Below are 11,946 nucleotides of genomic sequence, written 5' to 3' on the forward strand. Positions count from 1 at the left end.
GGCTATAACCTATGCATACTTCCAATGTCATAAGGCCTACTGAGGTCAGTGCCTCTTGCTCCCAGGTAGGTGTGCCTAGAACTTCTAGTCTTGTTCAGTCAGTAGGCCAGCCTGAGTTTCCTCTTATTCCCTTCCATGTATAAAGGACCATTGTCTTCAAGAATGATTCTCACTACTCAGATTCCGTGGAAAGAAAAGCTCTCCAATCCAGACACTAGAATTTTTTCAACAAAATTGATGTCGGCCCTACAAGGTACCAAGAACAGACCGCATGTAGGCCTACTTCTACTTTTATTAGAATAGTTGCAAGTGTGAATGTGCTTCCCCCCTCCCCAGCTTTTATCTTCATGCGAATAGAGGGTGTTTTCATACGTCTCTTTCTTGGTCTGGGCTCAAGCCATGTTTATCTGATCATTGCCTTGGTAATGGATCTTCCCTCTGTCTTTCAAGGCCATCCTCTGTACTCCCTATGGTTGGAACAGCTGGTTCAAATTCAAAGGGGGCATTTTGAGCTTGAAATGCTTCAAGTTCAAGACATTTCAAATTCAACCTGTTTGCAAATCTCTGGTAAATAAACCACCAGAAGGCATTGGGTATCCAGATTTGTTCTTATTGGGACTCCTCAGATCTGGGTAGCCAGATGTTGTTCTATGGGGTTCAAACCCTCTCCTGGGAATTGAACTCAGACCTTCACATTTTAGAGCAGTTTTTCCCAAACTTTTTTTGCCCATGGCTCCCCTGTTCAGGTCCCATCACCGGATACAAACGTGGGGCAGTAACTGGTATGATTTCTGGTATCAACAAGACAGTACAGTATTTGCAGTATAATACGCTTTGCTTTTCTATGGCCCCCTCAGCATGTACCATGGCCCCTTTTATTTATTTTTTTACAATATGGTCCCTGGTTGAGAACCACTACTTTAGATGACTATATACTGTGACTTATATATCTAAGTCCTGGAGGTCAGTTTTTGCAGGAAGAGATATTCAAAAGTGCTATCAAAATGCTATATCCAGCAGGGCATGAAATATAACATCTGTATCTCTCTTCTCTGAGAGGTTAAGGGGAGGTGGACTGTATATGCCATTCTGATAGCATTTCTAGTAAATAAGGTACTTTCTTTGACTGGGTTCACACATTAGGACAAGCCAAAGTTGGATTAAAATGCCTCTGGTTGGGTTTGCATAATACATTGCCATAAATCATGGTTTACAAATCACAGGAGGTGAATTCACAAGCACGTGTGACGCTGTGAAGAAATCCCATTGTGGCTTAACACAGTGCACGAACAAGCCTCTCACAATGTTTCCAATGGGTGGCTTCTTGGACCACTATTTAAAAGGTATGAGGTCATTCTGTCTTGCCTTCTTTAATCAAATTTTGGTGCAAAGCAAGAGGACAGAAAAAATGGGGAGAAAATTTGGAGGATTACCAATGCATTATCATTCCCCAGAGTCTCAGCCAGGAGGGCCAAAAATTCTAGTTTGTCATTGCACATGAACAGAGCCAGTGTCCACTATACGCAGAGACATTGCATGTGGCAAGTGGCAATGGTTGTGTTTTTGTTTTCACAGAGATGAGTCCCGTCGATGAAAAACATCGTGCATAAAGTTACTTATAATGGGAAGCCTGCTGGTATTTGGGTCAGGAGGAGAATCAAATCTTCCTGTTTTATTCATGCAGGTTAATGGCTGTGTGCTCAGCTCAGTCATCACAGTAGCATAGATGTGGGGTTAAACAGGTTACTCCAACAGGGAAATTAGAGAGGCTTGCCCTGCTCCACAAACACACCCACACCCTTTTATACAAGTGACAGTGCGTTGCTAACTTCACCCTGATTATAATCTACAGTCAATTTCTTCCAGGATATTGGTGTCTGTTACAACTCCTGGAGTGGTTTCATTGATCTGAACACTGGCCACATCCTGACTTTAAAGCTTGAGTATCTGTCCCTGAAATTTAGGGGTGGCCAATTGCTCCAATGGTTTTTATAACTTTTAATTGTATTTCTGATTTTAGCTTGTTGTAAGCCGCCCAGAGTCCCCTGTTTTGGGGAGATGGGCGGGGACAAGTATATTAAATAAATAAAAATAAATAAATGGAGATAGAAAGGACATGCCAAAACTGTCCAAATCAAGATGGTCAGATATAAATGTCGAGGAGAAACAGGGTATTCCTGGAATCAAGCAGTTTGACATTGCTGAGATTATTGTTGGGAATTTCTTCAGCCTAATCATAATCCTAGGGGGTATCTTGCATTGAATCAGTTTATGTTAATAAACATGGACCTGGTCTGAGAGCTGCCATTTTAGTTTTCCACAATACACCACCATATAGCACTTTTGAGAATTAACCTTTTAAAACAGTGTTTCTCAAACCTGACAACTTTATCTTGGGTAGACTTCAAAACCCAGAATTTCCCAGCTAAAGTTGAAGTCCACACATTTTAAAGTTGCCAAATTTGAGAAACCCTTTAGGCGTTCCCAGCAAACTCATCCTAATGTTGGAAGGAGGAAGTTATTAAGTCATGGGAAAGCATATTAAGTGAAATTAAGGTCATCTTAATGTTAAATCAAATGTATATTTATTTCTGACCTTGCCTACTTCTTTATCCAGCCCCATCTACTTTTTGAAGTACATCAACCAGCCCCCTTCCTAAAGGCCAAGGATGTTTGACCTGAAAAAAGTTATACATCCCTTGATTATGGTTTACTTTGTTACACAAATCTACTAATTTTCTAAAATTCAAAACAAGGTCTAAACAAAGGACAGCTTAGGGCAATGAGCAAGCTTACCTAGCATAAACATGAAGACAACCTTCATGTTTAATATGACATTTATGGATGAATGCCTGTTCACCTGTATTACCAGGGACAAGCCTTTAAAACACAACTCAGCATGCAGTGACAGGGGGCTGAGTTGATGCTAAATTGCTAATAATCTAAATGGCAAATCTGGTGCCTTTCACATGTGTTCAGCTCCTGTAACCCCCACCAGCATGGCCAAACTGGTTGAAGGAGTTTTATTCCCAAACATCTGGAGGTGATCAAGTTGGGAAGGCTGGTCTAAAAGAAACACGAAGGCTTGTGTTAATCCTAGATGGATTTTTATTCTACGTGACTAGGCCTGTCTACCCTAGTAGCCATTTTGGGAATTTGCCCCTCCATGCTCTCAAAATTCCGAAGATACTCCCTTCCCCAGATGGTTGCCTACCCTGGTCTTCTGTGTGAATCAGTCCAGATCCAACAACAACAAAGCATACATGAGCATGTACAGGTGCCTAATATGAGAAGAAGCAAAGATGATATCACTGCTTTTGAACATAACCCTATACCTTTGTTTCTAAACCTTACCACGCTATTGCAAAAATCATCCAGGGAGCATCTTCATCTCTTCTCACCATAAAAAGGTGCATCTCAAAATTTTGACACTCCGATCTTAACAGGTATTGTGTTTTCAACTGCTTGCTGGCTTAACATCCTTAAATCTATATTGTATACCTGTTCAGTGAAGGTTATTGTAGTTCTGTTAAAAGAACTTGCCGTATACGCCTTAAGGAATATCACATGAGAGGCCTTTTAGTTTATTCTGGGTCAAATCAAATTGTTTGGCCACTGCTAATTGTTAGGTTTGCTGGATACAAAGCTTGGAATTAACTGCGTATTTTCCTTGAACAGGCTGTCTTTTATATTAAATGGGGAAGCTTGAGCCATCTCACTTCTCTTGAACCAGTCAAATATTACTTATTTTTGAGACAGTAATCTCACTGAACTGGTATCTGACATTCCTGAACAAAGGCAAGTACAGCTGAAAGAACGAACCTTGCTGGAAATAAAAAGAAAATAGCATTTGAAAAATCATACTGAATTTGAAATATAGTTAATGATTCTTCTGTTTAGGAAGCAGAACAGACCTGAGGGGAAGAGGGGCCACAATGAAACACAATAAAAAAAAAGTCTGTTGATAAATGCATGTGTACGTGCGTGTATTAAATGTATTTCAACAGTTTTAATATTTCACTTTGGTCATCAGACTTAGGAAGTTAAGCACGAGAATAATAAACAGATAACACCGATTGCAATGCTGACAGCTGATACAAGGATATGTGTTGGCTGATTGCACACAGTTCTGTGATCATCTGCAAAGATTACATAAAGTGTTGTGCAAAGGCTCTGGTAAACACACTTGCTCAAGATTACCTATTAAGCCTCTCCAATTCCTGCATGTTGCTAACACCAGATGTTGACTTTTGAGCACAAGACAGGCAATTTGGATACAACACACATTTGAAATGATGCTTCTTCAAACTACGGTCGGTTTAAAGTGCTTCTGATTGAAGACTGACAGTGATTGAAGCACAATTCACGTAAAACAGTGATGAAGGAGTAAAAACTGTTTATGAGGCATTTGGCTTTAACACCTGGGTCTCATTATATACTTTGGATTTTAACTCTCCCTCCCTGTGTGGCTTAGAGGTGAAAGCATTGTTCTAGAGCCATGGAGACCCCAGTTCAAATCCACTGTCAGCCATGGAAATCCACTGCACAGTCTCTCCAATCAACATTAGAATGGCGAGAATAAAAACAGAAGTTCCCATCCTGAGCTTCCTTAAGCTCTTGGGGGAAAGACTGGATATATATCTCAACTAAACTAAAACTGAACTGAAAATACAGTCTCTCCCTAGGAATACATTGATACCGCCTATTGTGCAGTACGCAATATCTGTAAGCAGGAAATGATTCATCTGATAATACTTGCTGGGTTTACACACCATGGGAAGTTCTAAGAAGGTTGGTTGGTTTTGCCCTGGAATGTAGTAAAGACCTGACCAGGGCTTTTGTAAAACAAGCTTAAAACTTTGGGTGTTTATAAACCCTGACTTATGTAGCAAGTAAGGAAGATGGCCTTGGCAGAAGTATGCAGGAACCATTATCTAGGCAAAAGGGGCTAAACCATTTTAAAGTCCACAACAATGAGATAATACTTGAAAGCAGCTCAGGGAAAAGCCTCACTAATTCACTGGAAGGGGGAGGAGGTACAGCCCAATCAGACTTGCAAGATTCTGTTATTATAGCCAATCTCAATAAAAGTCATTTCAGCCTTCCTGTGGAGCCGACTTTCTGGTCTGGTCTACCTAGTGGGGCTGACACTTAAGGCTTGGCATGTTGTGCAACCCCAATCAATGATGGTTGATTCCATAACTATGTTTAAATAAGCCATGCTTTATTACATCAACAAGGCTGCAGCAAGTTAGGCTGCCCTGTCTGAACCCAGGTCATAGGACAAGTTGGACTTAAATACTTGTCTTAGTAGAAGGTGCTATGGGTATGGTCTCTACACCATCCAAGCTGAAAGGGGAAGATACTAAAATCTGTGGATTCTAGGTAAACTAATGCTTTTGAGAGGCAGGGGAGAAGCAAGACTCTTTTAACCTTACTTTACAGTGCAAGGTAGTTGCAGTGCTACGCTATGATGAACAAATCACTGCACTTACCCACTGTCAAGAACTAAACCATATTTCCTCCAGCAAATATACACTCAAAAGCACGGATGGAGGACTGGAGGATGAAAAACCATTTGCTCTTTTGCAGCAAATCTAATTTGTGTGTAGTCTTCTACTGAAGTTCTTCCTCCCTCTGCAGCAGAGATTCCAAATCCTTCTTAAAATCCATGTGCACTTCAACAGTGACAGTGGGTCAAGCCATTTCCTCAAACGTTTTAGCACCCAATATCAAGACCTCTGGGGTTCTGAGGTCACAGTGGTCAACCAGATGACACCTGAAGTTGCAAGACATGCTTAACGTGTACCTTTGCAATTGAAGATGAGCTGAAATAATCTACTTCCCTTCCCAGTAGGGTTCTTTCAAGAAGATGAAAGAGGAAAAGATGTTTAGTTTTTAGTGCTAACTGGAACACAGCAGGTGGGTACTTGGATTGTGCTAAACCATAATATAAATTGTTTGAGTTTAGCTTTAATTATATATCAACTCAGACAATGAGATTTACTAAAACCTGGTGATGCAAACTACTGTTTAGTGCAGTGCCATTGGCTTTTCCGATATTGTAATAGTAATGCTGGCCTATACCATGTTGCAAAATTGGTGTATTTGTAGTCATTCTATGCAGGTAGTTTTTGGTACAAATAAATCCTGATCAACTCAATTTGCTAATACATAAAATGTTATGTATTAATTATATTCACCCAAACATACTTGAGATCAGTAAGCTTCTGTTATTTTATACACACGTTAGTTTGTACCTTTCACATCTCATGATATTTTGGCTCCATTGCTTACTCCTTTTCTTTGTAAACACATTACAGTAATAGGTAGCAATTAAACTTAGGACTGGAATATTTGACCAATTAAAAAGCTCAGTCTTAAACATTCTAATTAACTGAAAGGCAGTTGCAGATTATTCAGACAGTAGATGAAAGTAAATTGGTTAATAATACTTACAGATCACTTCATGGGTTACCCTAAATCATAATGTAATTTATTTGTGATCTGTGACCCAGCTGTTGTTGTTTGTGGAAGAGAAGATCCTATATTCTTGGGCCGGGGGACAGTCTTGGAATATTTATTCAACTTGTATGTACCAAATCCAGAAGATTTCCAGCAGTTAATGGTGTTATACAGATCCATGGTTAAAATCAACAACAAGATACATAACACCTCCACACTAAGAAAAAAATTAGTAATTAGTCATCCATAACAAAAACATTCATTCATCCATCCAACCCAAGTGTGTCAATCGATAAATGTTATACAGAACAAGCCAGTTCTGAGCATCTTCCTACATGAAATCAAGGTGAGAACAAGTCTTACCTCAATGCATTGATACCCAAAAGTCAAGCCTCCGTGCTTCAGCCCCACTCACTTCATGGAAGCGGGGTACAACCAGAAGCTTCTCCTGGGCTGACCATGGCAGCTGGGACAACAGATACTAGAGGTGGTTGTCCTGTGTGTATTTCATCCAAAATAGCTGTGCTAGGGGGACTCCCAAGTGTTCGCAAAGTGCCGACATGAGGAGGGCCAATCACAACCTACTCCTCCAGCTCTCCCAGGATGCTCCTTATAATTTCCAGTTTACTTCTGCATTTTTGGAGGGGGGGGCAAGTTAACACGCTTCCAAACAACAGACTGACTTCTTACACCTTTTTGTATTTTCTAAGAATGCCTAAGGGGCTCATATGTAGCATTCTTGTAGATAAAGATAGTGCTAATGCTTAGTGCTTAATTTTATGGCGCGTGCTCTTCCTTTTCAAGAAAGACATTACAAAAGATTATTTAAAAAGTGCTGCCGTATGCTGTGTCAGCTATAATTGAGGGAACGGCCTACATTCTCTTACCATCTAAATCTCAGGCATGCTTATTCTTCCTCAGTCTAACTTACATCACCCAAAGAGTGGTTATGCCAGAGATAAAGTGGAAGACATGAGGAACGCCACCCTGATTTTTTTTTTTTTCCAGAAGGGTGGGACACAGTTGTGGTAAATTTGATGCAACAGGGCTAAATGACAAAAGAAAGTGACACGCGTCTAAAGATAAAATGTAAAGATGTCAACACTCCCAGCCCACACTATTAACAGGAGGAACAGTAACAGGTGTGCAAAGACTAAGCACATTCTTAACTAGGAACGTGGCCATGGCACAAAAACGCCACAATATCTACAGATAGTCCCCGGGTTAAGAACATCCCAGTTACAGACGACCCATCGTTGAGAACGGAGCCTATTGTAACAAAATTTGAGTTAAATACACAATGGTTCGAGTTCATTACACAACATGACTTATACAGTATTATACAATAATGCTGTTCCAGCTTACATACAAATATGACTTAAGGACAGACCTTGGGAACGGAACTCGTTCTTAAACTGGGGACTACCTGTATTTTTAAGGGACATGTCCTTGTGAGGTCACCTCTGCCTCATCCTCAGCCCTCTGCAAAGGCAGCTTAAATTCTTTAGTTGTTCTGCTATTAAAGTGGTGTTTTCCCTCTTCTTGCAACACAAACCTTGCCGTATAGACACCTTGTCAATGATAAAGTGAGGAAGCTGGAAACTTTTTATGGCCCTTTTGCTGAAAATAGAGAAAAGTGAAGTGATGGTTTTGGATTTGATGATTGAAAAAGGACTGAACCAAGGGCTGAAGGGATTTTTGTAATATTACAGAGAGGTTGGAGAATAAGTTTAATTTCTGTTGCAAAGGAGGTCAGAAGTTATTTATTTCCGACTTTTGTTGTTTTTCTATTTTTTTGTTTTCTGCACTTTTCTTCTATTTTTGCTTTTAGATTTGTCTTTCTTTGCTTGAAAAAAAATTTAATTAAAAAAATTATAAGACCAATCGGCTACTTAAGCCTGTTGTGGGCACATGCCTTCCTCATCCGTTGCCAGGCACTGCCCTCTATGCGCTACCCTCACTGCACCTTGGCGTGTACAGAAGCACCTGCCCACATCCTGCCCTGACTGGTGCCTTGTGTTGGCTCTTTCAGAAGTGTGATAATCATGGTAGAACCCACAAACAGTAGCACCCAGAAATAGGTCATGGGATATGCTAAATGGCATGGGAAGTAATAAAGTAATAGTTTTCTGTTATTTTAATAATAGAAATAGAATAGACCAGCCATCTAAAGCTCTTCATCTCCTGATGATGGAGAGTAATTAGGGTCCCCCCCCATCAATAGGTGATTCTGGGTGAGAGGGGAAGTATAACCAGGGAATCCAGCAGCCACTGTTCTGAACAGTCCCGTGTCAAATCTGCAAGGATAGCAACACTCCCCAAGTCTTATTCCCGACCCCCAGTAAATCTCAGCCCTTTACTCAGCACTTACTTCAGAGTAGATACACAACTACTTTGAAAACTTCGGTAGATCGTTTGTAGAATCAACATACGTCTTTGGGTTCCCTCTGAATGTTTTCATTCAGATACATGACAAACAGAACCCCTGGTAAGATTTGAACCCAGCTTTCCCAACAAGTGTAGGGTGACTTCTTTGAGGGTCTTCAGCTTCTGATGTGACGCTGCAGTAATATTCTAACTACCGCCAGCAGGGCTGACCTGAAGTATTTTGTAGTTTAAGATGGGCAAGAAAAAACATCTTTCTTCCCAGTTGAGATACAAAGAACATACAAGAATTTCTTCCTGCAAGTAATAATATAGTAGATAAATAAGCTAACAATTTGTTGTCATTTTACAAGGCATCTAAAAATCAGTTAGGGGCTTGTATATTAACTTTTCTACAACTGGCTATTGCGCGTTATCTTCTTTTCCAGCTCCTGAAGGCCATAGTGAAAGGGGCAATATCAGAAAGGTGGGCTTTTGGGGGAGTTTTCCTCTTTTTTTTTTTCCTTCTGATTTTAAAATAATGTTTATATTAATAGAAACTTAAAATGGGTGCCTTATTTGTTCTAACTAGGCAGATGGCATCTTGAGAACATCCAAAACTTAAAAACAATTTAAAGCTATGGAAGATCTCAAGATGCCATCAACCTATTTAAAATAAAGAACACACCTGTTTTGAGGTTCTCTTAATATAAAGATATTCATCAATCAGTTGAAAAGCAGTTATTAAATCAATTAAGATGCATCTGTAAATTAAGTCCCATTCAGTCACACTAGATGCATCTTTCGGCTTCTGTAGCTCTGCCAAAACTTAAAAAAAAAAAAAAAAGGTGACAAAACCTGAAATATTGTGGAGTGTGCTGATACTGCACTTCTGCATTGATAAAACTCTTAATCTCAAGGGTTCTATGAAATACTTTAATACGAGCTCTTTGAAGATAAGCAAAAGATCTAAAGACTAGTAGCAGCTTTGCTTTGGTTCTTTGCTGGGCATTGTCACTTAGCAAACAACGATGCCTGGATGTTTTGGTTGATAACACAAAGGTCATCTAGGGCTGTTTTTGAAGGAAGCTTTATGAAATGTAATTGTAAAAACCCAGCATAAATTATCTCTGACACTGCCAATAACAGCTGGGTTTTGCACATCAGCTGACAACAAAGACTATACAGGTAGTCCTCACTTAATGACAACAGGGACTGGAAAATTGGTTGTTATGCAAATCAGACCTGATTTTATGACTTTTTTTGCAGCAGTCATTAAGTGTATCACCGTGGTCATTAAATGAATCACACATCATTGAGCAAATCCAACTTCCTCCATTGATTTTGCTTGTTGGCAGCTCCCTGGGAAATGGCAATCATGTGACCCCATGACACTGCAACCATCATGTGAGCTGCTTGCCAAGCAGCCAAATTTTGATCATGTGACCGCAGGGAAGCTGCAACAGTCATAAGTGCGAGGACCAGTCACACTTTGCAAACAGTGATTGCAAACAGTGATTGATAGCTTAGGGTGATGTGGGCCAGTTGGAGTTTCATTAAGCCATACCTTAGAACACAAGAAAGGTGTCTGCAGTAAAGCTAAACTCCTGATTAATATGTAGGAATTTCCAGGTTTATCCCCATGATGAAGTCATTCAGGTACTCAGGGTCTAGACTATACACAGCCAAAAGTTTGGATTACAAACTGCAGATCTAAACTTATTCCACCATGTTGGCCCTTGTTCAAGAATGAGCAAATTTCTTTTCTGCCCAAAGCCCTATTCTCTCAGGGTCATCGACTCCGTTGATAAGTGGGGCCCCTCTTTCTTTTTTGGAGTCCCCCTTCTGCAACTCCCAGCAATAAGCCACTAGGGAAGGGGCAGGTAACTCTTACCTGCTGTCCTAACTGATCACTTGCACTTTTGATGGTGTTCTGTAGGCTGTGACTCTTGGGCTGAAATCTGCCCATCAATCTTAACATAAATCTAATACTTTGACTTCGTCCATCCATCACTGTAAGTCATAGTTTGCTAAACAAGCCATAGTGGTCCTTTTAAGCCAGGGATGGGCAACATTGGAGAAGCAAGGGCTGCAGCTTAGCCTCCCACCCTTTTCAACAGCTGTAGCAGGTTGCCAGAGAGCTAGCGACATCATTGGAAGAGATAAGGCTGATCCTTTTAAAACCATGGTTGGGCTTTGGGAATAATGTTTAAGCAGGAAGGAGAGCAGGAGGCCTCCAGAAGAAAACTGCTCCCATTCCCACACCTAAACCCATCCAAACTCTGAAAAACAGGCTGATAATTTTCAGCCTTATGAACTTGGGGGTACTGGAGGACCACAAATTGCCTGTCTTTAACTCAAGCCGTGAACACAAAGTTGACAAATGCATCCTTGTCCACAGCCTCATTGATACTGAAGCTCAAGCTCAGATACTTTGGTCACCTAATGCGAAGAGAGGACTCTTTGGAAAAGACCCTGATACTGGGAAAGATTGAAGGCCAAAGGAGCAAGGGACAGCAGAGGATGAGATGGTTGGATAGCATCACTGAAGCAATGAGCATGAAACTGAGCAAACTCAGGGAGGCAGTGAAGGACAGGAAGGCCTGGTGTGATATGGTTCATGGGGTCACGAAGAGTCGGACATGACTTAACAACTGAACAACAACAACCATAGCCTCCCCCACTTCCTGTCTGAATGAGACCATATTTGTTTGCCTGCACCCACAAGTAAAGCTCCTCTTCTCAATTCTTATTTCACCTGAGCACTCAAACAAGAGAATCAGATTTTGCAGAATCCTATAATAAACCTGCCAAGCCTGTTGGACCAGCGAGCCATAACATAATAATGTACATCATATACAGTCAGTGCCTCTATTATGCTGCCTTTGACTCTTACAGACTGTAGTCTGCCTCCAAACTTGGCTAGTAGCCACCTCACAGTGTTTTCTGGTTTGCTTCACCAACCAGAACATTGTAATGGGCAGAAAACACCCCAGTCTCCTTCCTATCTACAGGATCATGGTTCTTACCAGCATCTTCTCTTGAAGTTGGACTAGGAAAAAGAAAGATGCCAGCAGTCTTCACCTTTGCAATGATTTTTGTCCTTTTTATTAGAAG

The sequence above is a fragment of the Python bivittatus genome, unplaced genomic scaffold (genome assembly GCF_059951505.1).
Source record: "Python bivittatus isolate LINGU-HERP-01145 unplaced genomic scaffold, Pbiv_v1 ctg000190_np1212, whole genome shotgun sequence".
In the NCBI taxonomy this organism is placed as follows: Eukaryota; Metazoa; Chordata; class Lepidosauria; order Squamata; family Pythonidae; genus Python; species Python bivittatus.